This window comes from Mauremys reevesii, linkage group 20 (assembly GCF_016161935.1).
Source record: "Mauremys reevesii isolate NIE-2019 linkage group 20, ASM1616193v1, whole genome shotgun sequence".
NCBI lineage: Eukaryota > Metazoa > Chordata > Testudines > Geoemydidae > Mauremys > Mauremys reevesii.
Genome location: NC_052642.1, coordinates 11,916,457 through 11,942,884, shown reverse-complemented (window position 1 = coordinate 11,942,884; position 26,428 = coordinate 11,916,457). Strand labels below are relative to the sequence as shown.

Below are 26,428 nucleotides of genomic sequence, written 5' to 3'. Positions count from 1 at the left end.
ATCTACCAATTCTAGATGGAGACGTCTTCTCTTCTTTTCTTTTCCCCTCTCAGCTACTTGGTCCGTTAAGTGTCCCCCAAAGCAGGGTCTAGGTCACCCTGAGGACTTCTGTCTTCAGATGTTAAGTTAGTTCCCCAATTAACTAATTTCCTTTGCTTAGCATTTGCCTTTGCTTAAAGGAGTCACATGTCCCGTGATGCCATCCAGAGTGGTCATTTTGACCCAGGTCAGCTTGTACTAAGCCCACTGATTGCATGATTTTACGTGAGCTGGTTCCCTTGCTGATATTCCAAAGTTCGATGTTGAAACATACACACAGATTGAGCCTTTATTAACCATTCAGGTGCCGTTTTAGCACTGACAGTAATTTTCCACACCATTTATATAACGCTAAGAGATTCTGACATACCAAGCCATACCAAGCTCATGCTTACCACATTCATTCATACCAGTCATAGCAATTCATAATAATTTGGCACTGGCCCAACACATAGCATCATACATACAAACCAGAACATTATTACTTGATTGCAGGCTCCAGTTAATGTGATCTATCCATGGATTTATCATGTGCATAACACTGTTGTGGTTATTGATTTATATTGCAATAGCACTTCGAGGCACCAGTTAGGAACAGTGGTGTGTTATAGGAGCGCTCTACACAGGAGAGATGTCTTATTCTGCACAGCTCTTTACATGAAGCTGTGATCCAGCACATAGCACAGTGGGTTCTGTTAAGTTTGTAGTAACAAGACAGTGTCTGCCCTTGATCTTGGTTAATGACAAAATTCAACAAGTGGAAGGGACAAACAAATTGTGTCAGGTGATATCAGCATGCTTTCCTGTAGGCTAAGGGGGTGGTATACAGTGCAGCTTGCACCTGCCTAGCTGTTATCAACAGGCAGTGCTCTATAAGCAGCAAGCAGTCCTATGTGAAAAATAAGAACCATCAGATCCATCACTAAGGGGAATGATTAAGTTTGTCATTTCACCGACAGCGTCCTAAAGTTTAGATCGCTTTTGTTAAGTGAGTGATCAAACATCTCAGTGTTTGTACTGCATCTACTGCTTCTCAAAACTAATTAGTTGAGTTGATAAAAACATGTGATAGAGTAGTTTTCTGTTGAAAAATGCATTTTCATCAAAATCTAACTGTTTTTCGGGAGTATGTAAATTTCATCAAAAGTTTTGGCAGGAAAAAGTCAAAATGAATCATTTCAACTTCCTAATTTAATTTGGAGAATATTGATTCCTTTTGTTTAGACTTAAAATTACTATATCATACATTCAATGTGTATTAATATACATTATAATATAAAATAATAATTTAATTTTGACTTCCACATTTTATTAAATGTTACATAAACATTTTGTTTCATGTTGAAATATCATAAGGTAAAAATGCTTCGTTTTGATAAATATTTCAAAATCATTTTTTCCCTAGCATTGTCATTTTGCTGGAAAATGTAGCTCCTTATTTCAATTTGGAACAGAATTTTTTTTCAAAAAAATGGGATTTCCTATGGAACGGAAATTCTGGTTTCCTGAGCAGATCTACTAAGCAGTCAGCTGATGGCAAACCGTCACCAGATCAGCTTTATCTGGTATTACACCTCTGTTAAATATATTGATATATATGGGCAGAAAGCTCAGTGTTCGGACAGGCTTTAAATAGCTCATTCCCTGACTTTATTCCAGTTCAGATATGGTGTATATCGGTGGGAGAGGGGGATCCTACAAACTGATGGATCATTATCCTTGAGATCCCTCTGCATTGTCTGGCTTGTGGTCACTTAATAATTTATTGGGTCATCACACTCTCTGGTGACCCCCTGCTATATGGATTTTACATTTAACTTTTTTGTGTTTTTATTAAATTTTACTCTAATTGTTTTTTAACAGTGAACACGGTAAGTGTACTAATGCATAGCATTATTTTATTTCATGCAATTAAATAGAGTGGTGAAGGCCAGACTGAAATATTGTACATATACATGACTCTGTTAACCTCACTTATATTTTTACATCTTGATGGTGAAATCAAAACTGACAATACAGAACTGGGCCTGTCTTCACTGGAAATCAGGCTAATTATTTTCTCCCTATCAAAAAATGTGCAAGTTACAGTGCAAAGGCTTTTAAGGAAATGCAAACATCTCCTTGAATTTCTGGTAGTGCTACATTTCATGGAAATGTTTTCATACCTCACCCAGTTTTCTGAATGAACTCCTGAAAGCCATTTTTTTTGTTAAAGACCTAGTCACTGTATACAAAGGGATTCCCTCGAGTAGGGAAATGTGAACTGTTGTAACTCCATTGATGTAATTTATGGGGGTAGGTTGTGCTCAGGTCAGCCACCAAAGAGGGATTGCAATGATGTGGTCTTTCCATCAATGGCCATTGAAAATGGTGCCACATGATGGCTCTGAGGGTGGGCAGTTAAAGTAATTACATTTTCCATCTCTCCCGTAATCCCTTTTCTTCGGGTTTGCCACCGATGGTATAACTAATAACAGAGACTCTGGGTTAAAGCTGCTCTGATACCATAGCTCAAGCCAAAGTGCAAAGTTCATGCTAGCAAGGTTTCCTCATGGCTGGCCTCTCTAGTTGATACATCACCATGTTATTTAGATGATAGCTATAGCTATTGAGAGGTTATGACTCAGTCCCAGAAATAGTCCAAGAATTGAAGACTCTGCAGCTTTCTAAAAATTGTGGCTAGAGGCTGGCTTTATGGTACTAACAACAATTTTAGCTTATTAAATATGGCATTAATATTAGAGATTGATACCTGGGTCCCAATTATGCAGCATGAGTTAAACACCCAAAAGTTTGGTGTAGGAGCTTGGCCCATTATAAAGATTGGGGACATTTGCAGAATTCAGGTAAGGGTTTGGATTTTGAACAACAATCTTAAAAGTCAAGCATAGTTGGATGTTGGTTTGAGCAACCAATGGGTCATTATTAATCATCCTAATCCTACAGAATATAAAATATCTCATGTCACCTGACCACGGGAATGTGAGATATTCTGATGTGGATCTCTCTCATGCTCTCTTGTTTAATTATTCATACAAAGTGGAATGGCTTCCATAGTTACTATGAGAACTAGAGACAGAATGTGAGAATGACTCCATAGTCCAGTGGTTAGGGCACTCACTTGTCTCCTCTTTAGTCAGATGGGGAAATTGAACCAGGGTCTTCCACATCTTGGGTGAGTTCCCTAACCCAGTGGTTTTCAACCTGTGATCCGCATACCCCTGGGGATCCGCAGACTATATCTAAGATTTCCAATGGGGTTCACATCTCCATTCAAAAATTTTTAGGGGTCCGCAAATGAAAAAAGGTTGAAAACCGCTGCCCTAACCAGTGGACTAAAGTTTATAAGAGAGACTGCCTCCTCCTTCCCGCCACTCCTTGGCCATTTTGTGCAGAGGTAGGTGTGCTCGGAGAACGCCTACTGGATCTGGGCCCACAGGCAAGATAGGCACTGTTCCACCTATCTTCACCTGGTTTGTGGGTCATGCTAGGGTCGAGATGTGAGATGAGCATTCTGGATGCCTACCTGAGGCAGTGGTGGGCATATCCAGAGGCAGAAACCTAGGTTCCTAAGGGAATTGAGGGTTCGGTGAAAATTTAGGTGCCAAGTGAATTTAAGATTAGATGGAGCTGAGCGGGAGTTTTTTGGATTGCAAATCTGGGCTAAAGTTGCCCAAGTACCTTTGTAGAGCTGGGTCTATGCGCCCAGTGTCTCATAAGACTCCAAAACTGTATTGCCTGCTCTGTAACAGACCTAACACTCAGTCCCATCCCTCCTTTAAGCATTAGACTACAGTCACAATGGGTTCTTCAGTGAATAAAAGTGGAAGGAGACTTCCAAAGAGTTTATTTTCAGTTAGAGCCTTGAAGCTACTAATTCAATTAGAACCAGAGGAGGATCTGAGCTGCAGTGTTTGTGCTTGTTGGAATCCAAATTTTTTGATTGGGTCTGCCTCTAATTAGTCTATTTCCTTTTGCATCAGTTATTTAGGTGGGGAAACAGTGATGTGAAGTCACACACTGTTACCTGCTGTTTCTTACTCTGCCACATTCAGGGTTGGAATTTTCATTGAGTGCAGGAGTCAATTATTAACACGAATGGCACATCTCCTCCTTGATTTCTATAAGCGTTGATCATTCCATCATAACTGGAGCCAGGAGAAAGACCACTGTTTTTCCTGAAAGTGGAAAATATTGGTACACTAACTTGTAGTTAACTAATTATTCATTTTCAAACATAAACTGTGTCCTCTTCAAGGTGTGTGGGTGGAAATGTGATTGCTCTAAGTTGCTTTGCTAAATCAATCCCTTTTATGGCTAGTACAGTGAGGTTATGTTTTGGGCCAAACTTTTTATGAACAGCATCCTTTGAGCTAATTAAGAAAAAACCAACACAGAATAAACATGCAGTATATTTTTCAGCTTCAATTTGTACAAGTTTACAGCAAAAGCCACCTTCTGTATTAAATGCATGCTCCCTTTTGCACAGTTCTGGTTGTAAACAATCCTTTATGCTTGTTAATTCTACAAAGGACAAGTTCACCAAGAATGGAAGATGCCATTGAATCAGTCACTCTGTGTTTACAGTAATAGTAGTCACTGGCTTCAGCTACATGCTGTTTTATTACTGCAACTAAACAGCACTTGGGAAGTCATGTTTCTGTTAATATCAGAGGCCAGCCATAATGTTGGAAATAGAGGTGAGCAAATAATTTGTCCATACATAATTTGATTGTTTTTTATCTCATTTGCAACTTGTCCCTCGAACAAATAGTGAAATCCTCACCTTTTTTCTGAAAGAAATTAATAGACAACAAATAAAATATTTTGTCAAATTGTGAATATTCACAATTTGCAATTTGTGCTGTGTTGCTTAGTTACAAAAGTCAAACTGTGCTCTTTCTGATCTCTGATTGGATGACTCTGGTAAATAAGCAACACAACACAGATTGGAAATTGCGAACTTTATCAGTGAACACAAAAATTTAAATTTCCTTTCCAAGAATATTCTAGTCAAGCTCACAATTAGGCTTTTGGACGTATTTGTGCTAGTAAAGCTCGAATGGCACAAAAATTCACATAAAACAAGTACAGTAAGGTAGAAAATATGGTTGAATTGAAATTTGCTTTCAAGTTCTAATGACTAGTGTTTTTGTCTGTCTTGGTTCTTGTACTGGTACCCACCACTCTGTTATCTGAACATTTCCTCCGAATGGTTATAATGTATTCCAGACCATCAGGCGTTTACAAGGCTATTCCACAGCTTGACTGCAACCAAATCCCAGACTTCCTCTTCCTGCAACGCACTGCAAGGCAGACATTAAAACAGCTATTTGAAATAAAATGGTATGTGTGTGAATGTGAATGTGTGTGTCTGATTTGCTCCAGACACTACAGGTATATGATTTCAGTGTGAGCACTCCCCCCGGCAGACCCCACACTTCCTGAGACTTGGCATTTGCTGTGAATGCATTTACCATGAACTGCTTTCTTCCTCAACTCTGTATGAGTAGAATGGGTGACATCTGGCAAATATTTTTGCTAGAATGTCAAACACCCCCCAAGACACTTTTTCAGTTTTTTTAATCACATTCATGCTGCGAAACTGCCTATGACTCAGTTCATAGCAATGTCATTTGATAGTCTCATCTGAAACAGGTGAAATGCATCTTGTGTCTCTCAACTGCAGGCTTTCATTAGCAGGGGGAGCTCATTACTTCCCTTCAGATAGGCACACACAACTTCTGTAATGCATTTTGCCTTCTTCTGAGCCACCAGTTGTCTTAATATTGTCTCCTTTCTTTCTCCCCTTGACAGTGCCAAAATCTAGCTTTTGTTTGTTTTTTTCTTAATCAGAAATGCTTGCTGGTCTTCAGATACTTCCTGCTTCACCCCTTGGAAGCTTGACTATCTACACAGAAGTCTCCGCTTATGTTTAGTTATCCGCTAGATCTTTTGCTTTATATCTCAGCTTCTGAAGCCACACACAGTCTCTCTCTAACTCTGGATTTCGCTTGGGAGATCTCCTGGGATTTTTGACTCGATGTATTCTTGCTGTGCCTGTAAAGCCTAAGCTCTAATCAGTAAAATGCCAGGGACCAGTTTAGGGACCAATCTAAATTCCTTTGCACCTAGAAAGGATGGAGCTTCCAAGGAAGCTGTCCTGATCTTATTTCCAAAGAGTGAAATCCCCAGAGGAGGAAGGCAGAGAGAAGTCAGTCTAGTGATCTACACTAGAACTAACACAGAAACACATACAAACATCTAGATAAGTCTTTTTTGCTCTAGTTACATCAAATATAGGTTTGCATCCAGTCTGTCTAATGGGCCAGCTCAGCGCTTGGATTCAAGTACTTCTGGATTCCCTAAAGTTATGGATTTGAACATAGGAACACAGACTCTTGCCTACAAAAAAATCTCCTGCAGCAAGCTCTTGAAGTAGCTTTGTTCTCTTAACTGTTTGTTTAGCGGAGGAAAAAAAGGCATTTGTCATTTGTGTTTTCAAGATGAAATTCAGCCTTAATATCACTGTTTTTTTTATTTATTGCACAGTATCTAGCAATCCTGGGAATAGCAGTAGAGGATATACCAGGCATGTTGCTGGTGCTAACTGTAGAAAACACACATCACTGTTACCTGCAAAGGTGATGCTGCAGTTCTGTGGAACCAGTCGCTCGCTAACTGAGCTACTTTGAATACTGGCATTTTCCATCCACCCTTAGTCATCGCTCATGTTGCTGGCAATCTCCAAGGGGTTAACACAGACACATTTGTAACACCATCTCTGCTTAAATATGCAGCTCACATGTACTGCCACTGTGGTTGCTGTTCTGGACCCTGGGGGGTGTTGCATCGCAGAAGAGCAGGAACAGAGTTCAACATTTAATGTGATCCCAAGCAGAGAAAGAAAGCGTGTGTGTGTATGCATATGCCTTTATTCATTCCCAGCATGCTCTTATATACAATATGGTAAGCAATCACAATTGCTAATTAATTAATTAAACCCACACAGCCACAGCTGTAACCCATAGGGTAATTATCATCCTACACACCTGTCTGACTTATCATCCTATTTACAATTAGCTGGCCGATGAGAACAAGCCCAAGGCCAGCCCTTCACACACAATTCCCAACACAATCAGCTCATCCCAAAAGCCTAAACAATCTCAGCATCTCACATTCTATTCCCACATCTCCCCCCTTTATTCACAATCAAAAGAAGAGGGAAAAGGAAAAAAGGATAAAAACATTCACCAAACATTTCCAACTTTAACAACATAACACCACAATCTATCACAAGCCAAAATTAAAACTTTGTAAAGCCAACCCATATAACCATGCAATCCTTAACATATAACCCCAGCAACACCAAACAAAAACAAAGTGCAAACTCTACAGGATTCCCCCCTTCCCAATAGAAACATCCCTCAGATGTCAGGTGATCAAACTGACACTGAGGGAGGGGGGGGTCCTAGAGAAAATACATAACCACATAAAAATCTTAACAACACAACAACAATTCTGGCCAGAAAACATCACAAAACAAAAAACACAAAACATAACTCTTAATAATAATTGCATGGTACACTAAATGCTATGCAGCCAGCACAAAATTTCTTGCAAGCACAGCAAAATTATCTCAAACAAATAAATATCAAACAGGAAAAAAAAATCCTGGCATAGCTCTTCAAGTCTCTCAAAATTAAGATGCCTTCTTCCTTCACAAGGTAAATTCTCATGAATGAACAAGTGATAGAGTTGTAGAAACTGAAAAGCAGTTATAGCCCCAACTCTCCAGTATAGCTTCTCTAACCCAATTTTCTCCATTCTCATTATGTCAGATACAGTAAACCTGTACTGGCTTATTCGAATTAAGTCAGTGGCTAAGGGAATGTTTCTTTCTTCTTCTACTGCTTTCACAGCCAGGTAGAAGCAGCTTAGTCCAACACAGCCCAAGTGTTTAGGCTGCACCTTCATTTTTGCCAAAGAATTGAGTTAAGCTGAGGAGATCTTTTACTTCAAAGTCTCACAACCTTGCAGTCATTCAGAGGCCATTGTCATGAGCAATTTCAATTAGTCTCAGGTCAGATGGTTAATATCTTAACTCTTGTTCCAACAGAGCATTGAACTGATCTAGCAATTCCTGAGCTTCAGTTGTTACAAGCATTTCAATCATCGTGTGATCGGGGACAGGCGCCAAGTCCTACTCGGGGCTGCGGGCACCTTATAAAACATTTCTTAAAAGCCCGCCACATTTAAAAATAAACAAACCGCGCGCGCCGCCGCCCCGCGCTGCCCGCTCCTACTCCTGAACCCGCCGCGCTGCTCCCCTCGGCGTGATACAATAGTCACTTTAAATAAACCAATCTTTTACTCCAGATTATCTTCAGATTTTCACGCCATGGAGATTATAGTCCAAGATGATCAAAATCTATGCCACGCCGGGAAGGAGACAGGGGAGGCGGGACGGAGGCAGGCGGCTGGGTCACAGCTCCTGCTGCTCTGCGATGCATATCACCGTCCTTTCTTCCGCTAATGCAGCGGTTCCCATGGTAGCTGCTCACCTCTGAGTTCGGGTGTGCCTCCCTTTTCAGACGCCCTGCGGCGTGCCGCTCAACACTGAGCTCAGGTGCGCCCCTCTTTTTCGGACGCCCTGCGGCTCCCAGCCGCTCGACACTGAGACTCAGGTGCGCCTCCTTTTTTCGGACGCCCTGCGGCTCCCAGCCGCTCGACACTGAGACTCAGGTGCGCCTCCTTTTTTCAGGCCACCGATACTATTGCCCGCAGCTTCTCCACCATTTGTTGCATCGCAGAAGAGCAGGAACAGAGTTCAACATTTAATGTGATCCCAAGCAGAGAAAGAAAGCGTGTGTGTGTATGCATATGCCTTTATTCATTCCCAGCATGCTCTTATATACAATATGGTAAGCAATCACAATTGCTAATTAATTAATTAAACCCACACAGCCACAGCTGTAACCCAGAGGGTAATTATCATCCTACACACCTGTCTGACTTATCATCCTATTTACAATTAGCTGGCCGATGAGAACAAGCCCAAGGCCAGCCCTTCACACACAATTCCCAACACAGTCAGCTCATCCCAAAAGCCTAAACAATCTCAGCATCTCACATTCTATTCCCACAGGGGGGGAGCTCTGGGAATGAAGCTACCGAGAGTAACTGCTGTGGCTAAAAAAAAATAAAAATGAGAGAGCAATTTAATAAATGAAATTCCCTTTTTCATTATATTTCATTCTTGGCTGCGATTGCTGGTTGGAAGAAGTCTATGGCAGTGGGTGAAGGAGGTGCAGCGTTCACTAAGATATAGAACCCGGAAAAAGTGTAAGAAATCCTGGTATGGTGGTAGCCCTACTTGGCCTGGATTGTACAAACATACCGCAAATGCTTCAATTGGAGATTTCTGTTGGGTGGTGGAAGATTTATTGTTTCCTTCTCAGCGTGTGTGGAATTTAATAATGGTTTTGAACCCTACAATGTCATCCCGGGTCAGGGGTGACCAAAAGTCATTGTCTGATGGCTTTTTTGGGAGGTTTATATGAAATGAGTTGTTAATAAAATATCCAGGACCTGACTTTCAGTGATGCTGAGCACTCAGATCTGCAGATGAAGACAGTGGGAGCTGTATGTTCCCAGCATAGCTGAGAATCAGGCTTCCTTTACATCACACCTCTTATTCAAAGGTATCCAAGCCTTCTGGAAAGATAGAGAGGTTAAGTGAGTGACTTAAAGTGGTCCACAGTGGTCTTGGGAAGAGAATCCAGGATTCCTGACGTCTGGTCTCCAGTTATAACCCCGAGTCAGCACTGCTTTCCAGGGCACGAGGTGAAGGTGACATTGTGATAAGTGAGAATGCAACCTAGGAGAATAAAAGAAACCGGTATAAAGTTTTGTTTAGAGTAGGGCTTCTGAACCTGGTGAGCAACAACCCAGAGGGGTGGAGGTGGGAGAAGGGGGGTTCACAAACATAGGCTCTGCTTGGTGCAAGTGTGAGCAGAATTTGGCCCAATGTGTTCAGACTTTGGATAAACATCAGAAGCTTTGGGGTACTGAATCAAATCTCTGTACCATCTGAGGTTCACTAGTCTGCTGTACAACGTTACATTTCAACAGCCTGCCCCACGATAACATTGTGATCTTAATCAAGCACTCAATAAGACTTGAACACGGATTCTCAAACAACAAATACACTGGTGCCCTCTACCCTCTTTTTGTATTTACACTAAGCTTTTATCTTTATTAAGCAATCAATAGACTGAGACACCACTGAATAATTGCCAAGGCAGCACTGATGTGATTCATCACCTAAGGTGCAGCTGGGACCAGTGATATAGGAAGCATGTCTAAAAATCTGTTTGCTACTGTGCTTGCAATTGGTGTAGAGTTAGCACAAGAACGTTGTTTGGATCAGGTTTACAATAATGTATTAGAATGCAGGCCTCACATAGGCTTTGGCTTGTTGGTTCAGTGAATGTGTGTTTGAGGATTTATTCAAGGCACAAGAACATCTTGCAGTATACTCTGTTCTTGCCTTGCACTCTGTTACCATCAGTTAAGGGCTCTGGGATAACTGAATGCAATCCCCATCTTAGTATTTGGTAGTGAAACAGATGGCGATCGTGTGTCCGTTTAAATCAGTGAGTGTTTTGCCGCTGGCATTTAAAAAAGAGCAGGAGTGGGTCCTAAAACCAACATCTTCCAAAAGTGGTCACTGATGTAGGGTGCCCAGTTTGATACACATTGGGCCTGATTTGCATCAGGTGTTGAGCTCCCTCTTGCTGTCAGAAGGAACATTGGGTGCTCTGAAACTCAGGCCCACAATGTCCCATGTTAGGCACTGAAAATCAGAGTCCACTTTTGAAAATGTTGGCCCAAGTGACAGGCTCAGAATTCCAGTGAGCCAGCGTCAGAATCGCTAAAAGAACCCAGGTCTCCCTATTCCCAGTCAGTGTTATTTAGCAAGACCCCTTTTCCTGTTTTTATACCAGATGTGTCGCTTACCCTGCCATGTACACTACTGCGGAATCTGGCCCAGAGTCTCCCCTGGGTTATGTTGTCACTCGCACATTGCATCTGCTGTGATCAGTTTCCAGCAGTGAGCAGATATATTAAAGTAAAGATATATAATGTAAACGTGTAATAGTCTGCAAAGGTGCCAGACTGAGAGCCCTAGAAGCCAGGCCTCAGGTTGCAAATTGTATCTATATTTCATTGTACATTCACAGATGTCTCCTGTATGTCAGAGGAAAGCTAGTGGTTTAATTTTCTCTTGAAGCTGGAAGTTTGGTGTCTAAGTTTAGATTTTTGAGAACTCTTTGCCCTTTTTATGCTTGGTGGAGTGAAAACTCATCTTAATGCTCAGTGAAAATTATTTTTATTGCTGACAAGTAACCCCCCCCTTCCCTTCTCATTAATTATCCACTGGAATTTGGATTAGTTACCTCCTGTGTGAATGGATAATATTGATCATTGAACTGAAATTTTCAGCATGTCACATTGCATTACACTGTACACGAGTCTTAACTGAATAAGCACTTTGGCCAGGTGATCTTGAATATTGTAAGATTCAAGTGCAATTGCATTTTTACACCCGCTGTGCCTGCCGCATGACAGTTCACTTGATGGTAGACACTTTTGAATGTAATCAAGTATTTGAGAGGGAAAATTGGTTTTCTTAATAGCAAACCTAATGTATATTACCAGAATTATGCTTATGAGTGTTGTCAACCAACGTAAGAAAACCAAATGTTATAGGAAGTTCTAGCCCTAATTTACTGTGAACTTGCAAGCATCAGCACACCCTCAAATCAATATTTGATTCAGGTGCTGTTTTGTCATTGACATCAGTCAGACCAGCAACAGGCCATGATTAATAAGGAGCTGAACATTAAATGAATTTTCACTGGCAGGCTGGTTGTGGTAAATCTACATTGCTTATGGTTGAGTTTTATATAAAATCATGTCCACAGTGTGGGTGAATTATTAAGCTGCATATTGTAGTGTGCGGTGCCAGATGTGTGCAGGAAAACGGCTTTTTAAAAATATGACTGTGTAAGATCATAGGAAGGGTTGTACTAAGGATGGATGTTGCCCTATCTCTGGTTTTGGATATGGAGCCCTCAAGAGGTTTGGTTCAGATAAGCACCTAAACTGCCTAAGCCCCTTACGTGTGTAAACTGGGATCCAAGAGTCACAAAAACAGATTTCCCTGCGCTGTGTTTGGATCCAGTCCTGGCTGTAGCCTGGCACACAGTTCAGAGACACATTTTTCATATAACAGGAAAACAGTTCCTCACATTATTTGTTTCCTCTCTTTGATTTAAACCAGCTGTATATTTAAATCAGCTTTATAACTGTGAATTTTAAAATTAATTTCAGCTCAGGTTTTGGACAAGGAATGGGCTACCCTCTTTTTCTGTCTCCAGTAAAACCAGCCCTGAGTGGTCAGAAGGCGGCTTTTTTGTTGTGTAGGATGGGAGAGCTGTTTTAACAGTTCTCCCTTTTAATGTTATCACTTCTGATGCCCTCAAAGCTGCTGCTTTTAACAGCCTCCTGCTGTTCATAGTGGTGAGTTATAGACAGCAAGTCTAGAGGACATTCTTGTTTTCACAAGCCAGGACAGGGAAAACAATATAACTCATGAAGTTCTTTGCTGGTCTCTGGACGTCAGTAGTTGTTCCCCGTAACTAAAGTCTGGAAAAGGATCCTACAAAAACTTGGCTTGGCCATTGCAGGCAAGTTCTGCTCCATCAACACCTTGGAATACTATACCCCAAGAGGGACCGAGCATACTCAGACAGTGGGGCTTGGATTATGTTAGTCAAAAAGGGTGATATCTTGGCCCCATTGAGATCAATAGGATTTTTGTGACAGGCTTCATTGGGATTAGGATTTAGAGTCACAGAGACGTAGAAGGGCCCATTAGATCAAGTCTGACCTCTTTTATATCACAGGCCATTAACACCACATCGTCACTAAACCCAACAACTTCCTTTCCCTCTCTAACACCAAATGTTGTGGATGAAGACAGATGTGGTTTTTTGTTTTAATCTTAAATAAAACTGTGCTTGTGCTCCAAGCACTCACTGCTTAAAAAACTGCTGAGCACAAGCAGGTTTTGGTACAGCATAATGTTTGAGACGGTTTTGCGGGCAGGGTATTTGAATCCCTGGAGCTGGTACTTCAAGTCTGTATTGAACTAGCATTTCAGGAAGTTTTCTTCTCTACCAAAATACTTAATCTCTCTCTAATGAGTCTGCTCATGTCCTTTAAACTAGCTATAGGGTTCCTGGGCTGGGACCTGGAGGAGTGGGTGGGCCCACCTGGCCAGATCCACCTCCTCGAGATAGGGTGACCAGATGTCCCGAATTTATAGGGACAGTCCCGATTTTTAGGTCTTTTTCTTATATACACTCCTATTACCCCCACCCCCGTCCCAATTTTTCACATTTCCTGTCTGGTCACCCTACCTCCAGACCTGGAGTAGTGGGCGGTACTCTGGCCCACCCCACACCTCCGCCCTCTATTAGCCAGTGTGGTAATGGAGATGCAGAAGACTGAACCATCAGCCTGGAACTTACAAGCTCAGTGAGGGGAAGTTCACCTCAAAGTGCCTGTGTAAACAATGAATGTTCTCATTTCCATTACATTCCTTCGCAAGACAGGCGGGGAGGTTAAGAAGGAATCTGTGATGACATATGGGAGTTTGCCACTTACCTATTGTGTTGTACTGTGGTAGCACTTAAGAGCATCATTCATGGATCCAGACTGTACTGTGTTGTATAGACACAGAACAAAGATTGATACTTAAAGACAGTCCTTGCCTTACAGACAGGTGGATAGAGTCAGGGGAGGAGCACAAGGATGCAGTGAGACCGTATTAGGCAGTGTATGAACATCCTCATTGATCTCAGTTCTCTCATACTGACTAATTAAGAGTTGCCTGCACAACGTGCTGTCACGGATCTTGTAGGGGTGAGATTTTCAAAGGTACCTAACACCCTTTAACTTGAGGAGAGATTAATTTTTTTTTTAAACAAACTCCCCCCATATCCTGTGTTAGGGGAAAAATAAAGGCAGGCGCACAGCTACAAACACAAGATATCCTAGGCTTTTCCTGATCAAATAATCTAGGGGAATAGGAGGGGAGGGGTGGAACTGTGAGGGATAATAGGGTATCGAGTTCTTTCTCCACTAGGTCAAGGATTCTTCTCTATGGCAGGTTGGGAATGGGCTCAAATTGTTGGCCGTTTATTGCTGTGTGTGAAATTTGGTAATATCAGGTCAGTTCCCAAGCAGCGATTCAGCACACTTCAGCAGGACTGCAGCACATTGTTAAGTGCTTTGCTGAATAAATGCATGTTGTTGTTTTTTATAATCCATCCCTAAAAGCTTTCCTTATTGTAAAAATCACTATCACAATTGGGACCTTTTATTGGGATTCACAGGAGATGGGCCAAAGATTAGTCAATTGGCTATGAACCCAATGTCCCTGATCCAGTCACCCGTGAGAACGTTCCTAATTGTCCGTAATCCACATTCCTATATCACAAACTAGAAATGAGTGTAGTGTAGTCTAGTGTCGTATTTCACAGCCACGTTTTTTCATTTGCTTTTCTTTAGTGTTGTGAAGGTTGCCTAGTACAAAGTCCGGTTTCTGAGTGAGGAGTTCATTTTTCTATAATTTATCTGCCTTAAGAGACTATTCCTTTGTGGTGACCCAAGGATTCTCTTAGATGGAGCTTATTTGAGATTCTGTACTAGGAGAACCAAGATGCAAACATCTAGTGTCAATGTATTTCCCATGCAGAGGCTCTAATATATCTAGCCTCACTGAGCACACACGTAAGTAATTTAATCTTGGAGAACTTCTAGAAATCACAACTTAAAGCACTTTTTTACAGAGACAGAATCTCTTCCGGAATGATTGAATTGACTAGGATAAAATAAAAGGGCAAATTTTCAGGTCACTTCCTAAGACCTTGGAAATGACCTTAAGTTGAATACAGTATCTAAACTTCTGAGCTCGTTTGCTCTTCGCGACGGCAGTGCCAGAAGGTTACAAGAGAACGTGTTCTTGTGGGATGTGTAGTGGCAGCCACGGAGGTTCAGTGAAACCACCAATCCTGTGACTCCCTATTGGCTCTCACTTCAGAAGCTCTTATAAAGTTTTTTTAATTACTAGGTATTCATGCATTTCTGTAGCACACATCACTGTGTTATCTGGGTCTGCCACCATCCCTAAATCTCTTGTAAAAATGGGGTCATTGTTGCCCAAGGTTTTCAAAAAAGATTCAGCAGGGAAATTGATCAGACAGTTCATACTTCCTCTGACGTTTTTAAAAAAAATCCAAATCCTGTGTACATTAAATGAAGTTTCATGCTCTAGGCAGTGATTCAGTAAGGGGCGGTGGGGGGCGGTAAGGAATCCACCATCCAAAAGGGTAACAGATGTCAGTCCCTGGTGTTTTCCCACTGTTTGCTTTCAGGAAATTCATTTCTCCTGGCTGGGAGGATGTAGCGTTTGGCGTAGCGCTTCATGGCTGCATTTTCCAGGAGTATGCCAATACTGGGGATTGCTGAAGAAGCCAAGCATCTCTGCGCCCAATAAACCAGCATCCCTTGTCAATGGAAAAGAGTGCACATGGGCAGGAGTAGAAGAAAGATACAACTGGCGATTGTTCTTGCAGTACAGATGATACTCACATAGGTTCATTAGGTGGATACTGCCTTCTCAGTACAGTATCTAGGCAGTAATGATGGTGATACTTTGTAGTTTCAAAGATACTTTTGGTATTTTTTTACCCAGTGAATAACTGTTGAAGGGGTCTCCTTTCCCAAGAATGTCAAAGCACTTTCTATCCATTACCTACTAAGCTTCTCTACCTCCCTGTGACATAACAGGATAAATATTATCGCCATTGAGGAGATAGATGCCTAAGATCACTTTTGTGGCAGAGACAATAATAAAATCCCAGGTGAAAATCTGGGCAAACTCCAGGATTTCACCCAGGTCTCCCAGGCCTGGGCTAAAACCATAAGACCTTCCTCTTGCTAAAATTAAAATGCATTGACTAATCTTTCCTATGACATATTCTGATGCTTCTTGAGTCACCCAGGCCTGTGAGTTACCTTGTTGTCACCTGCTTCCAATGTGAGGGAGCCTTGCTTGTGCCAGCTGGATTTTAGCTCCCCAGTACAACCAGCCTTTCGGCCTCTGGGCTACACCAGCCCTGCCTTTGCCCTGCAGGTTGACAATTGAAGGGACATGGGCTGGCGTGTCTCTAAGTGTCCTCCTATGGTGTCCAGCAGCTGAGTTCTGCACACCCACAGAAATCCCAGCTCCTCTGCTTGCAAAAGAACCGTGTGCCCCAGTTTTACCTTAACCCACCAGGCCTGTACCATCCACAGCACTCGAGTTCAGTGATGGTAATACAGTAACTCCTCACTTAACGTTGTAGTTCTGTTCCTGAAAAATGTGACTTATAGCGAAACGATGTTAAGCGAATCCAATTTCCCCATAAGAATTAATGTAATTGATGGGGTTAGGTTCCAGGGAATTTTTTTCACCAGACGAGAGACATTTATAAATGTGTACACACACACACACACACACACACAGAGAGGAATTTCCCCTTTAAGTACACTGCCTTGTTAATTAGATCAGCTTGCTGAGACAGCAGCTGCTGCAAGCTCCCTCCATCCTGAGCCCTGGTGTGTTCCCCCCTGCTCTGTGGAAGATGGGGTAAGCGGGGTGCAGGAGCAGGGGGGAGGGGGACACCCTGACATTAGCCCCCCCTCTACCTTCTCTCCCTCCCCAACAGCAAGCAGAGTCTCAGGGAGCAGCTCCAAGGCAGAGGGCAGGAGCAGCACATGGCAGTGGGGGGAGGGTCACAGCTGCTGCACAGGTAACTTAGGGGAGTGGGGAGCTGATAAGGGGCTGCTGGTCCACCCTGGTTCCAAGCCCCCACCAGCTAGCTGCAACGGCCTGCTCTTCCTGCAAGCAGTAGACAAAGCAGGCAGCTGCCAAACGACATTAGAAGGGAGCATTACACAACTTTAAACGAGCATGTTCCCTAACTGATCAGCAATGAAACAGTGTTAACCAGGACGACTTTAAGTGAGGAGTTAAAGGGACACTTGCGCTTTTTAAAGAAAGAAATCAAATGTCCATCAGAGAAACAAACTGATGATTTTGTTTTGCACAGAACCCTGTAACGTGAACTAGGGCCTACATGTATTAATAGTTAGCTAGGAAAGGTAACAGAACAGATTCTCATGCCCAAGGTCAGCCTTTTGCAGCATTTGCTAGCCCCAAGGTGCTTCCATGAAGCACTCCCTCCTCAGTGAATGGATCCAAAGTGTCCTTCTCCACCCTGTGATATACTGAATCAGTCTTTATTCCCAGATGGGGTGATCCCCTCATGGTCCTCTCATTCCTTTTCACTTTCAAGAGTTTGGTTTTCCATTGACTTTTCTGGATTGAGCAATTGTAATTTGTCTTTGTCTACTGTTGTACCAATACATTACATAGCCAGCTAGCCAGGAAGGGGTGACAGTTCCCTCCCACTTGAATGAGCTATCACTGAGACACGATTCCCTGCTGACTATATAAGATACGGAATAATGTAACTAACTTTTACTCCGAGACTTTCAAGAAGGGCATAATATTTGAGAATTGGTAAATCATTGCAAGATGTGTGTAAGTTACAAGCTTTCATAGTATTGATACTGCTTTCAGTAGATTTTAGGTGTAGTGAGTTTGTTACCAGTTGCTTGTAAAGAACAGTGAGCAAGACCTGACTACTTTGCCAGCTGCAGTCTGTGTCACATGTATCTCCAAGGCCCACTAAGTACTTACCTTATGTTTACATTGCAGAGTTAGATAATGGTGAAGCATGTCACGCGAGAAATTTTTTTCCTATCTCATCACTTAATACAAACAACCAGCTACTTAGGAGAAAACAGTTTATGCTTCCTGGCATAAGCTCACCATTCATTAGCCATATACATAGCTATTGTTTGAATCTTTCTAAGCTCTTTAGCCTGTGGAACTCAGTGCCACTAGATACAGTCCCACTGAGGCAATGATATTGCGTGCAGAGTTTTCCTCAGTTTGATATTTTGTGCCTCTTGATTTTCTTGAATATCCTTTTTTCCTTATGAGAAGGAGAATATGATAAGAGAACAGGCATATGGAAGATATCCTCAGACACGTACAAAATTAAAGCTAAATCAGGACTCTTAACAGTCCTCTTTTTTCCTCATACTGAAGTCTTCCGTGTCTCTAATCATTCTTATTGCCCATCTCTGTACCCTTTAAAAGACTACCAGAGAAAACTGAACTCGGTGTTCCCAGGAAACTTGATTTACTAGGTGTGTAATTCACTTGTAGCCATATGCACACTTGCACCATCCCATTATAGAACACTCATAACTCATTTATAGATGAGAATATGAATAAAGCACATGCACTATAGAGCTCCTTTTCAGTAATGATGTGTTATTATGGACTCTAGTTTATAAAAGCAAACAAAAACATCTGTCTAATGTTAGGACTGGTAATTTTACAGTGTGATGAATCTTTGCTGCCATTGAATAAAACTGTTTTAGTTTATATTGTGAGTTATCCTGTCACTATGGACAAAGAATTGGAAATTAATTAGTAACATCTCAATGAGGGTTTTTTTTAACAGTAGCCACTCATTGTGCATGGGTCTCTCAAGCCCATCACCTTGCATTTTCAAGAGGGGACAACACAATGAATTTATTTGCCATTTACTTAATCTGAGGAATGTCAGAGGGACCTATCCTCTCTTACCATTATGTATAGGTTTTTAATAAGAGACTTGACCAAACAATTTTTAAGAGAGGTGGCTATTCCCTTTTCCAGTCATTCATAAATATCCTACACAACAATGGTCTGGGACCAAATTCTTGGGGCATCCTACTGTTGATCTTTGGTCAGTTTTCAACTTGGCACTGTATTCTTACAAGTAGGAACTGACTAATAGAAAACAATATTAACCCCTTAGTGATAAGACGCCTGCCCCATATTGGGCTCTTTGAGCCCTAGGCAGGCTGCACAGGAGGCAGCCAATCAAAGAAGGGCTGAGGGGAGCAGCCAGTCGGGGCCCAGTAGGCCCCTTATATAAAGAGCTGCAGGGCAGAGCAGTTTCAGTCACTCCCCGGAGCTCGATGATGGAGGCAAACTGGCTGCCTTGCAGGCTGAAGGCAGCTAGTACGCTGGACAGAGCAGTGCTTCAGGCAGAGACCTGGGGAGCTAAAGGCAGCTCCTGGGAGGCTGCAGGGATCGGCAGGCTGAGTCCCTGAGGCGAGGGCAATGGGGCTGTGGGGAAGTGGCCCAGGGAAATCTACGGAGCAGTCGGAAGGGCGGCAAGCAGCGGCCTTCTTCAGGGTCCCTCCCCGCCACCGCTTGCAGCAGGGGGAGTGGTTAGACAGTAGACTGCAGTCACCATTGAGGGGATAGCCTAATTTTGGCAATTAATAGATTTTTGATTATTAGCAGGTAAATATGCCCAATGGCCTGTGATGGGATGTTAGATGGGGTGGGATCTGAGTTACTACAGAGAATTCTTTCCTGGGTGCTGGCTGGTGAGTCTTGCCCACTTGCTCAGGGTTTAGCTGATCACCATATTTGGGGTCGGGAAGGAATTTTCCTCTGCAGATTGGCAGAGGCCCTGGAGGTTTTTTGCCTTCCTCTGCAGCATGGGGCAGGGGTCACTTGCTGGAGGATTCTCTGCACCTTGAGGTCTTTAAACCATGATTTGAGGACTTCAGTAACTCAGACATAGGTTAGGGGTTTGTTACAGGAGTGGGTGGGTGAGATTCTGTGGCCTGTGTTGTGCAGGAGGTCAGACTAGAAGATCATAATGGTCCCTTCTGACCTTAAGTCTATGACTAAGTGGCTGGATGGGGATTGCAGATATGTCCCCTAGAAGGTGGGACCACAGAGCGTGGCACAGCCAGAGGGCTGTGTCACTGAAGAGGACACTGTGGTCCTTGGGGGGACCTGGGTCCAGGAGGAGAAGTGATGGTGGCGAGACACCACCAGAAGAGGGCGCACTGGCTACCAGAGCCAATTCCCTTATCGGCCACAAATAGGTGCCAGAGTGGTGAGTGAGCCCCCTTAGACTATGAGTTAATGTCCTGTCATGGAGTGAGGCGAGAGGCAACTAAGCAGTTCTCACAAGAGACTTTTTGAAGATCCAAATACATTGTCAGCTGCTTCTCCTTCATCTGTGGTTTTGCTGATATGTGCAAAGAATTTTAGTAGAGTAATTGTTTCAAACTAGCACAGCTTCTATAAACCGCTAGATGACCACTATTTTATAGAGACAACCAATTTTCCTGGTGCTAAAACAATGCATGCTGGTCTGTAAATCACAGGAACACCCTAGCACCTTTTAAAAGAACATCTGCTGCCTTCCATTCTTCTGCTGATTTTAGTGAGCAGCTGTATGTGCCTGTTGGCAGATCAGCCACGTTAGTCACTAGGGACAAGACTTCAGAAAGAACGCAAGATGGACAAACTGCTCCTTAATAGATCATCTTGTGCCAATGCAGACACCTTTGCCTTATGTTACCTAGGGAGTATTTCTTCTTTTTAAATCCTCTGTGGTGACGACAAATGCCAATCAGCCACTAGTGTCTCTGTAGTATCTTTCTCTCCTTTAGTTGCTCCCTTTTCTTCCTCGTGTTAGGCCAGTTCTGGGACAACATTTTATCCAGTTCTCTGAAACCCAAGAAATCAGTTCAACTCCAGACTCGTCACTGAGGTTTCTTTAGTGGCCTAGGTCAAGCTACAGTTGAGCCCAATCAACTCAACTATAGCGGTGGGTACAGGGTATACAGCCCATTCAATCAATGAATGTAATCATGAATCTGCTTAAACCCACATTTTAATACTATTGGTTAATACCTCATATCATGCACTGGATGCTTGGTGCTTGTGGACAGCTCCTGATCTGTACAGAGATTGATCTACTAGTTTAGGTAACCAAAGTATGCTAGTAAACAACGCTTGCAGCTGTAACTTATCACACATCACGCTTTTTAATTTTTCTTTATCCATTAATTATATGTTATTTACAAGGCCACTTGTGATTTTACGCTTTGAAAGAAAACAGAGGTTAATGAATATGCTTTGTGCAAGGCCGACACCCAGCAGTTGAGCAGATACAGCAGATCTCAGGCAAGGAATTATATAAACAAGGAAAGTTTGCCAAAGTCTATATTTATTAGACCCATAAATTAAAACCACTCCTCCAATACACTATGCTTTCTTTACTTTCCCAAGATGTGCAGGTGCTTTTCTATAGTAATGTTATCTAATTCTGACAAATTCAGTTGGCAAAGTTGAGGGTGTGTGCGTGTGAGAGGAAACACATTTGTATTGATAATGGGCGCAGATAGCTTGAATTACCACTCTCATCTAATGACAGGTAATGTTACCATCTTGTGTTCCTTGTTGTGGGACACAGGCCTCTTTATCCTGCATCATGCTCTTCTAGATCCTAATCACCCATAGCTAACGCTGTAGCTACAAACGTATTTGTACCTGGTCTTCCCAGAGAGATGTGCACCTCAAATGGTGATGACGTGTTCATCATTTTGCTGTAGAAGGTGTTAACCTCCACTTGGAAGGAAAGGTCCAGACTTCACTGAATTTGGTAACTACAGTAGCATCTTAAGCTGCCCACTTTCTTTGAGTGGGTTTTCCCCCTCTCTTAGGGCTAGGCCAGGGATAGGCAACCTATGGCACGTGTCCCAAAGGCGGCACGCGAGCTGATTTTCAGTGGCACTCTCACTGCCCAGGTCCTGGCCACTGGTCCGGGGGAATCTCTGCATTTTAATTTAATTTTAAATGAAGCTTCTTAAACATTTTTAAACCCTTATTTACTTTACATACAACAATAGTTTAGTTATATATTATAGACTTATAGAAAGAGACCTTCTAAAAAACATTAAAATGTATTACTGGCACGTGAAACCTTAAATTAGAGTGAATAAATGAAGACTCGGCACACCACTTCTGGAAGGTTGCCAATCCCTGGGCTAGGCTTTTCTCTTGTCCATACTGGGGACAGAGCACACATTTGTCTTTTCTAAGTTGCTCAACAGCCTTCATTAGAATGTACGGCTATATTTTCTCTTCATTCTTTCACCTATGGTGATATTTTTGTGGCACAAACAAGGGGCATCTGGAAGGGATGGAATTTATATACATAGCAGTAAATGTATCCTGTGCAGTAGCTAATTATTGCACCCCATATATTCCTATCCATCCACTATGGTAAGATAGTATCCCCTGCCTTTCCCCCCAACTCACCTTAACAGCCCTGGAGGTAGTTGGATTCTGGAGGCAACTTTGGTGGGGGTACTTCTGGAAGTACAGTCACTAGATTAGTTGTAGCTGGTGAGGCGGGGTGGCCAAGTGGGGGGATCCACATTTAAAGATGTGGAACCTTCCTATAGGGTAGAAACACCATGGTAGAAGTAGCGCTTCCTAGGAATTCAAGTTGAAACTTCTGGACTTTCCTCTCCCCTACATTGGAATAACCCATATAGGGGAGAGGAGACTCCTTGATCTGTTGTTGTTCAGTTCAACTGAGGAGTTGTCTATACCCAATTTCACAGTAAATGGATTTTAAAAATTACTGCATCTTAGTCTCAAATAATAGTGGTCTTATTTTTTTAAGAAAAGGTAGTAGAGTTTTCAGAAGAGTCAGACCCACCAGTGTAAATGAAACTTCATTGACTTCAATTGGAGGTATTGAGCCACTCTGTATCTTCCATTATAGTTGTATAATATCTATTATGAATCTGGAGATTAAACGCATGAACAAGCTCATGGTCCCGATTCTCTTCTCACTTTTAGTTTAAATCCAGAACAAGTTTGAGTAAATCTCAAAGTTCAGGTTACTTAAGCATGCATCATTCGGAGAAGGCTTGGATAAGCTTCCAAAGCGCTGCACACAGCTAGTGAAAAATGATGATTTGCAGAGTGCTCGGGCAATAACAAAAATAATTAAATGATCTTGTTGGCTTCTCTCTTTATACGTGAATAACGGGGCTGAAAGGTTCTAAAAATGATGATGCTCAGGATAGTCTTGAAATAAGTAACATATTTGTCTGGAAAATCAAAGTGAATGTATTCATTTCTCAAATTGTAATGTAAAATGAACTAGCCTAGGAAACAGCGTAAATGTAAAAAGACTATCTGCGAGGAAGCCTGCAGCATCTGAAGATGCAAGTTTTAATTGGAAATACAGTTGGAAATTCCCATTTGGTATAGAAGCAAGTTTTCTCCTGAGGGTCTGGAATGTAAACTAAATATACATTCACTGTGGATTTGCACATGACTGATTAACAACTCAGATCTATGACAAATGGATCCTAAATTGTAGAACTTTTTTAGGATTAATTAGTTGGTTTAAAAGAAGGAGAAGAAAGCAATGATTTCCCCTCTAAGTTTTCATAGGTTAATTGATTTGACATGACATAACAGCATTATTGAAAGAGAAGATAGTATGAATTTTAATGCCAAGGGGCTTATTTCTTTTAACCTGCTTCAATAATGGTTATGCCCTGGCCTTGAACTGGAGAATTCAGTGTGGCATAAAGGTCTCTGACCTAGTGGGGTGCTTTGTCTTAAATCTGCAAGACAATATACTGATACTCTCTAAAGCATTATGCATAATGCTTTAGAATCAGGAGACCGGATCTAGCACTGGCCAGCGGATCAAATTAAAATGGCCAAGAACGTTGTTACACAGCAATGGTGACACCGGAATAAGCTGTTGGAGTTCTATTCTAGTCCAGCTAGAGTGAAAACTGTAGGCAGCAGAAGTCAGATTTCTGTTACTCAGTTGTTGATGGTCTCATCTTAGGAACCTGCTCCCATGTTGATTCTGTCTCCGTAATGTGTGGGGAAACAAAGCAACAACCTATGATAAGTAGCAGTAGTGAGTTTAGAGTAATACAGTACATGGCCCAGACCCTAACACACCAGAGCCCTGGGGCTCCATCTCCACAAAGTACTAATCGAATCCTGAGGGAGGAATGCCCCTCATCGGTGGTAACTCGTAGCACCTTTTAGGTAAACAGCATAGCCGTGAAGTAACGTCCCCATCCATGTCTTTTCCAAACAATTGGAATACTTGTTCCAGGGGAAATTTTCTTTTTCTTCCCATTGACATTGCAGGACAATGCAACCAAGAAAAACAAAGTTCCCCATGGAAAGGTAATTCTAGTTTCCAGCCAGCTCTAGCGATTTCAGTTTTTCCTCCTATTTTGCTATTCCTGTGGCTGCTTTGCAGGAGTTATCGAACTTGGAGAGGGGAACTCATTTGTATAAACACCTTGTTTTCCTGTGCTGCTTTGCCATCCTGTTCCAACCCCCTCAGTGGCCCTTCTGAAAAGGTCTCATTGTCCCCAGACAAGTCACACGTAGTGCTGAGCCTCCATGATGAAAAAGGACTATGTGAAAGGAGACTAGTCCATGTCATCTACCAGTTCTTCTGTATCACACTTTAGGATTGGATTTGGGTGCCTGATTCTGTGATCCTTACTCCTGTTCTGTAATGCTTATTCAGGCAAATGGCCCTCTTGAATTCATCGGGAACACTCACATGAGCAAAGGTTTTGATGAAAAGGCTCTTCCGAGGAAGCCTTCAGGCTTCAATCTGAATACAAATGTGGGCCCTGTCGTACTGCTTGCGTCAATGTTCACAGCTAATGGAGTTTCTCCTTCAACACAAGTGGCACTGACAAGCTTCAGTGCAATCTCCAGCAGGGTCAATTTTCTCACAGAGGGATGGAGTGGATATTTTGTCCCCATTTTTTTAAAGCTGGAAATCCCTCCCACGTTGATTGTCGGAGTCCTTTTCATCAGAGCTTTGTGCATCAGTGTAGATCCTCAAGCCATTGTTTCTTCCTGACTGTGGCAGGATTTTAAGACACAGTGATGATGGCTGGTTAGATGTTTATGTTTAAGATCCAGCTGCTCTCTGCATTTCTGGAAAGAGACCCTAACCCAGCATATAGCCAGGATCTTGTACTATCAAATGCCGTTAAACTAAACCATATATCAGTCCACCAGATCCTGGGTTTTCATGACTCTCGGGGCATTCTAATAGGATAATGCTTTCCCCAGTCAGGGGAAAGTTGACGGATTCAGATAATATTGTGAGTGGCTGGAAAGTAGTAACTTTTCTGCCTTTATGATCTATCCATGTTGACTTTGTGGGCCTGTTTTTATTTTGAATACTGTGTATCGTATGCAATACTTGATAATGTGCCTAGGGTTAAGACAGGCACAGTGCATATATTATTAAAACATTTTAATTTAATTTTTTAAAATATATTTTTGAATACATTATGTACCATTTCCTGCAGCCAAGTCTGCTTGATTCTTTTCAGCAATCTTGTGTTAGCAGCAGCCAGCATAGTAATGAGCCCGTTACTATGGAAATGAGATCATGCTCTTTGCTGGCTCCTGACTGATTTTTGAGCTGCTTTTCAGTTTTGGAAAAGCTGTTCCTGAACTGTGCTTATTTGGGTTATTGTCCCTCGACTACCAAAACTTGTGGGTGAGAAATCTTGGCAATTAGCAAATGGTGATTCTGTATAATACTAAACTAAGAACCATTAGACTCTGTTAGAGACCTTCAGGAGAGGAAACAGAAGAGTAGGAATTATTAAATATGATATTTTAACCATGAATATGTCCTAACAAACCTGTGGCCAGCTAACCATTCGTTACACCATGACCACTTCATATAATGAAGGCGCATTTGAGCTATAGACCCACTGTTACTGTAATACGAGCACAGGCCCCTACCTACCATCTCCCACCCATCCACTAGGAGGTAATCTTACAAACTTCACCAAATCTTAGTGTATATAATTCTGTGGCACTTCCTGGCTGGAAAAAGCTGCAGGCCCATGCCCCTTATGCATCCCTTTTAACATCATCCTGGGAATCCATGTGAATTCCAGACCGAGGCTGGTGGGAAATAATTTCAGATTTTACAGTATTCCTCTCATTGATTTTAATGCTGCAAAGTAATTTCACACTTCCGTTGCCTCAGCCTGATTATGCTAATCAGCCAGAGTAATTATGGAGGAAGTTACTTGTACAGAGGACAGCCTTTTCAAATGGGCTTCGCTTTATTCCCCTGGGTTTGCTTTTTAGGTCCTACTCTGGCCATATGGACTCGTAGCACCCACGTGGAACCCAACTGACATCAGTGGGGTCATTCTGCCTGGATCAGACGGCAGGATAAGAGCCTTAGCGTGTCTTCAATATTAGTTTTAAAATATGAATCGGGAACACATACTGTAC

At 42.2% G+C, this 26,428-nt stretch overlaps 1 protein-coding gene, 1 long non-coding RNA gene and 1 pseudogene across 5 annotated transcripts in view; 1 reads left to right on the top strand and 2 right to left on the bottom strand.

Moving 5' to 3' along the window:
• The window catches only part of CALN1 (calneuron 1), a 283,840-nt gene that overhangs the window by 219,408 nt on the left and 38,004 nt on the right, over positions 1-26,428 (top strand). The window lies entirely within an intron of this gene.
• Positions 4,291-8,624, bottom strand: LOC120387408 (annotated as a pseudogene).
• Positions 9,073-26,428, bottom strand: part of LOC120387409 — a 105,603-nt gene continuing 88,247 nt past the window's right edge. The window contains exon 3 of the long non-coding RNA XR_005590152.1: positions 9,073-9,919. This is a non-coding gene — a long non-coding RNA (uncharacterized LOC120387409). The remainder of the gene's footprint in view (positions 9,920-26,428) is intronic.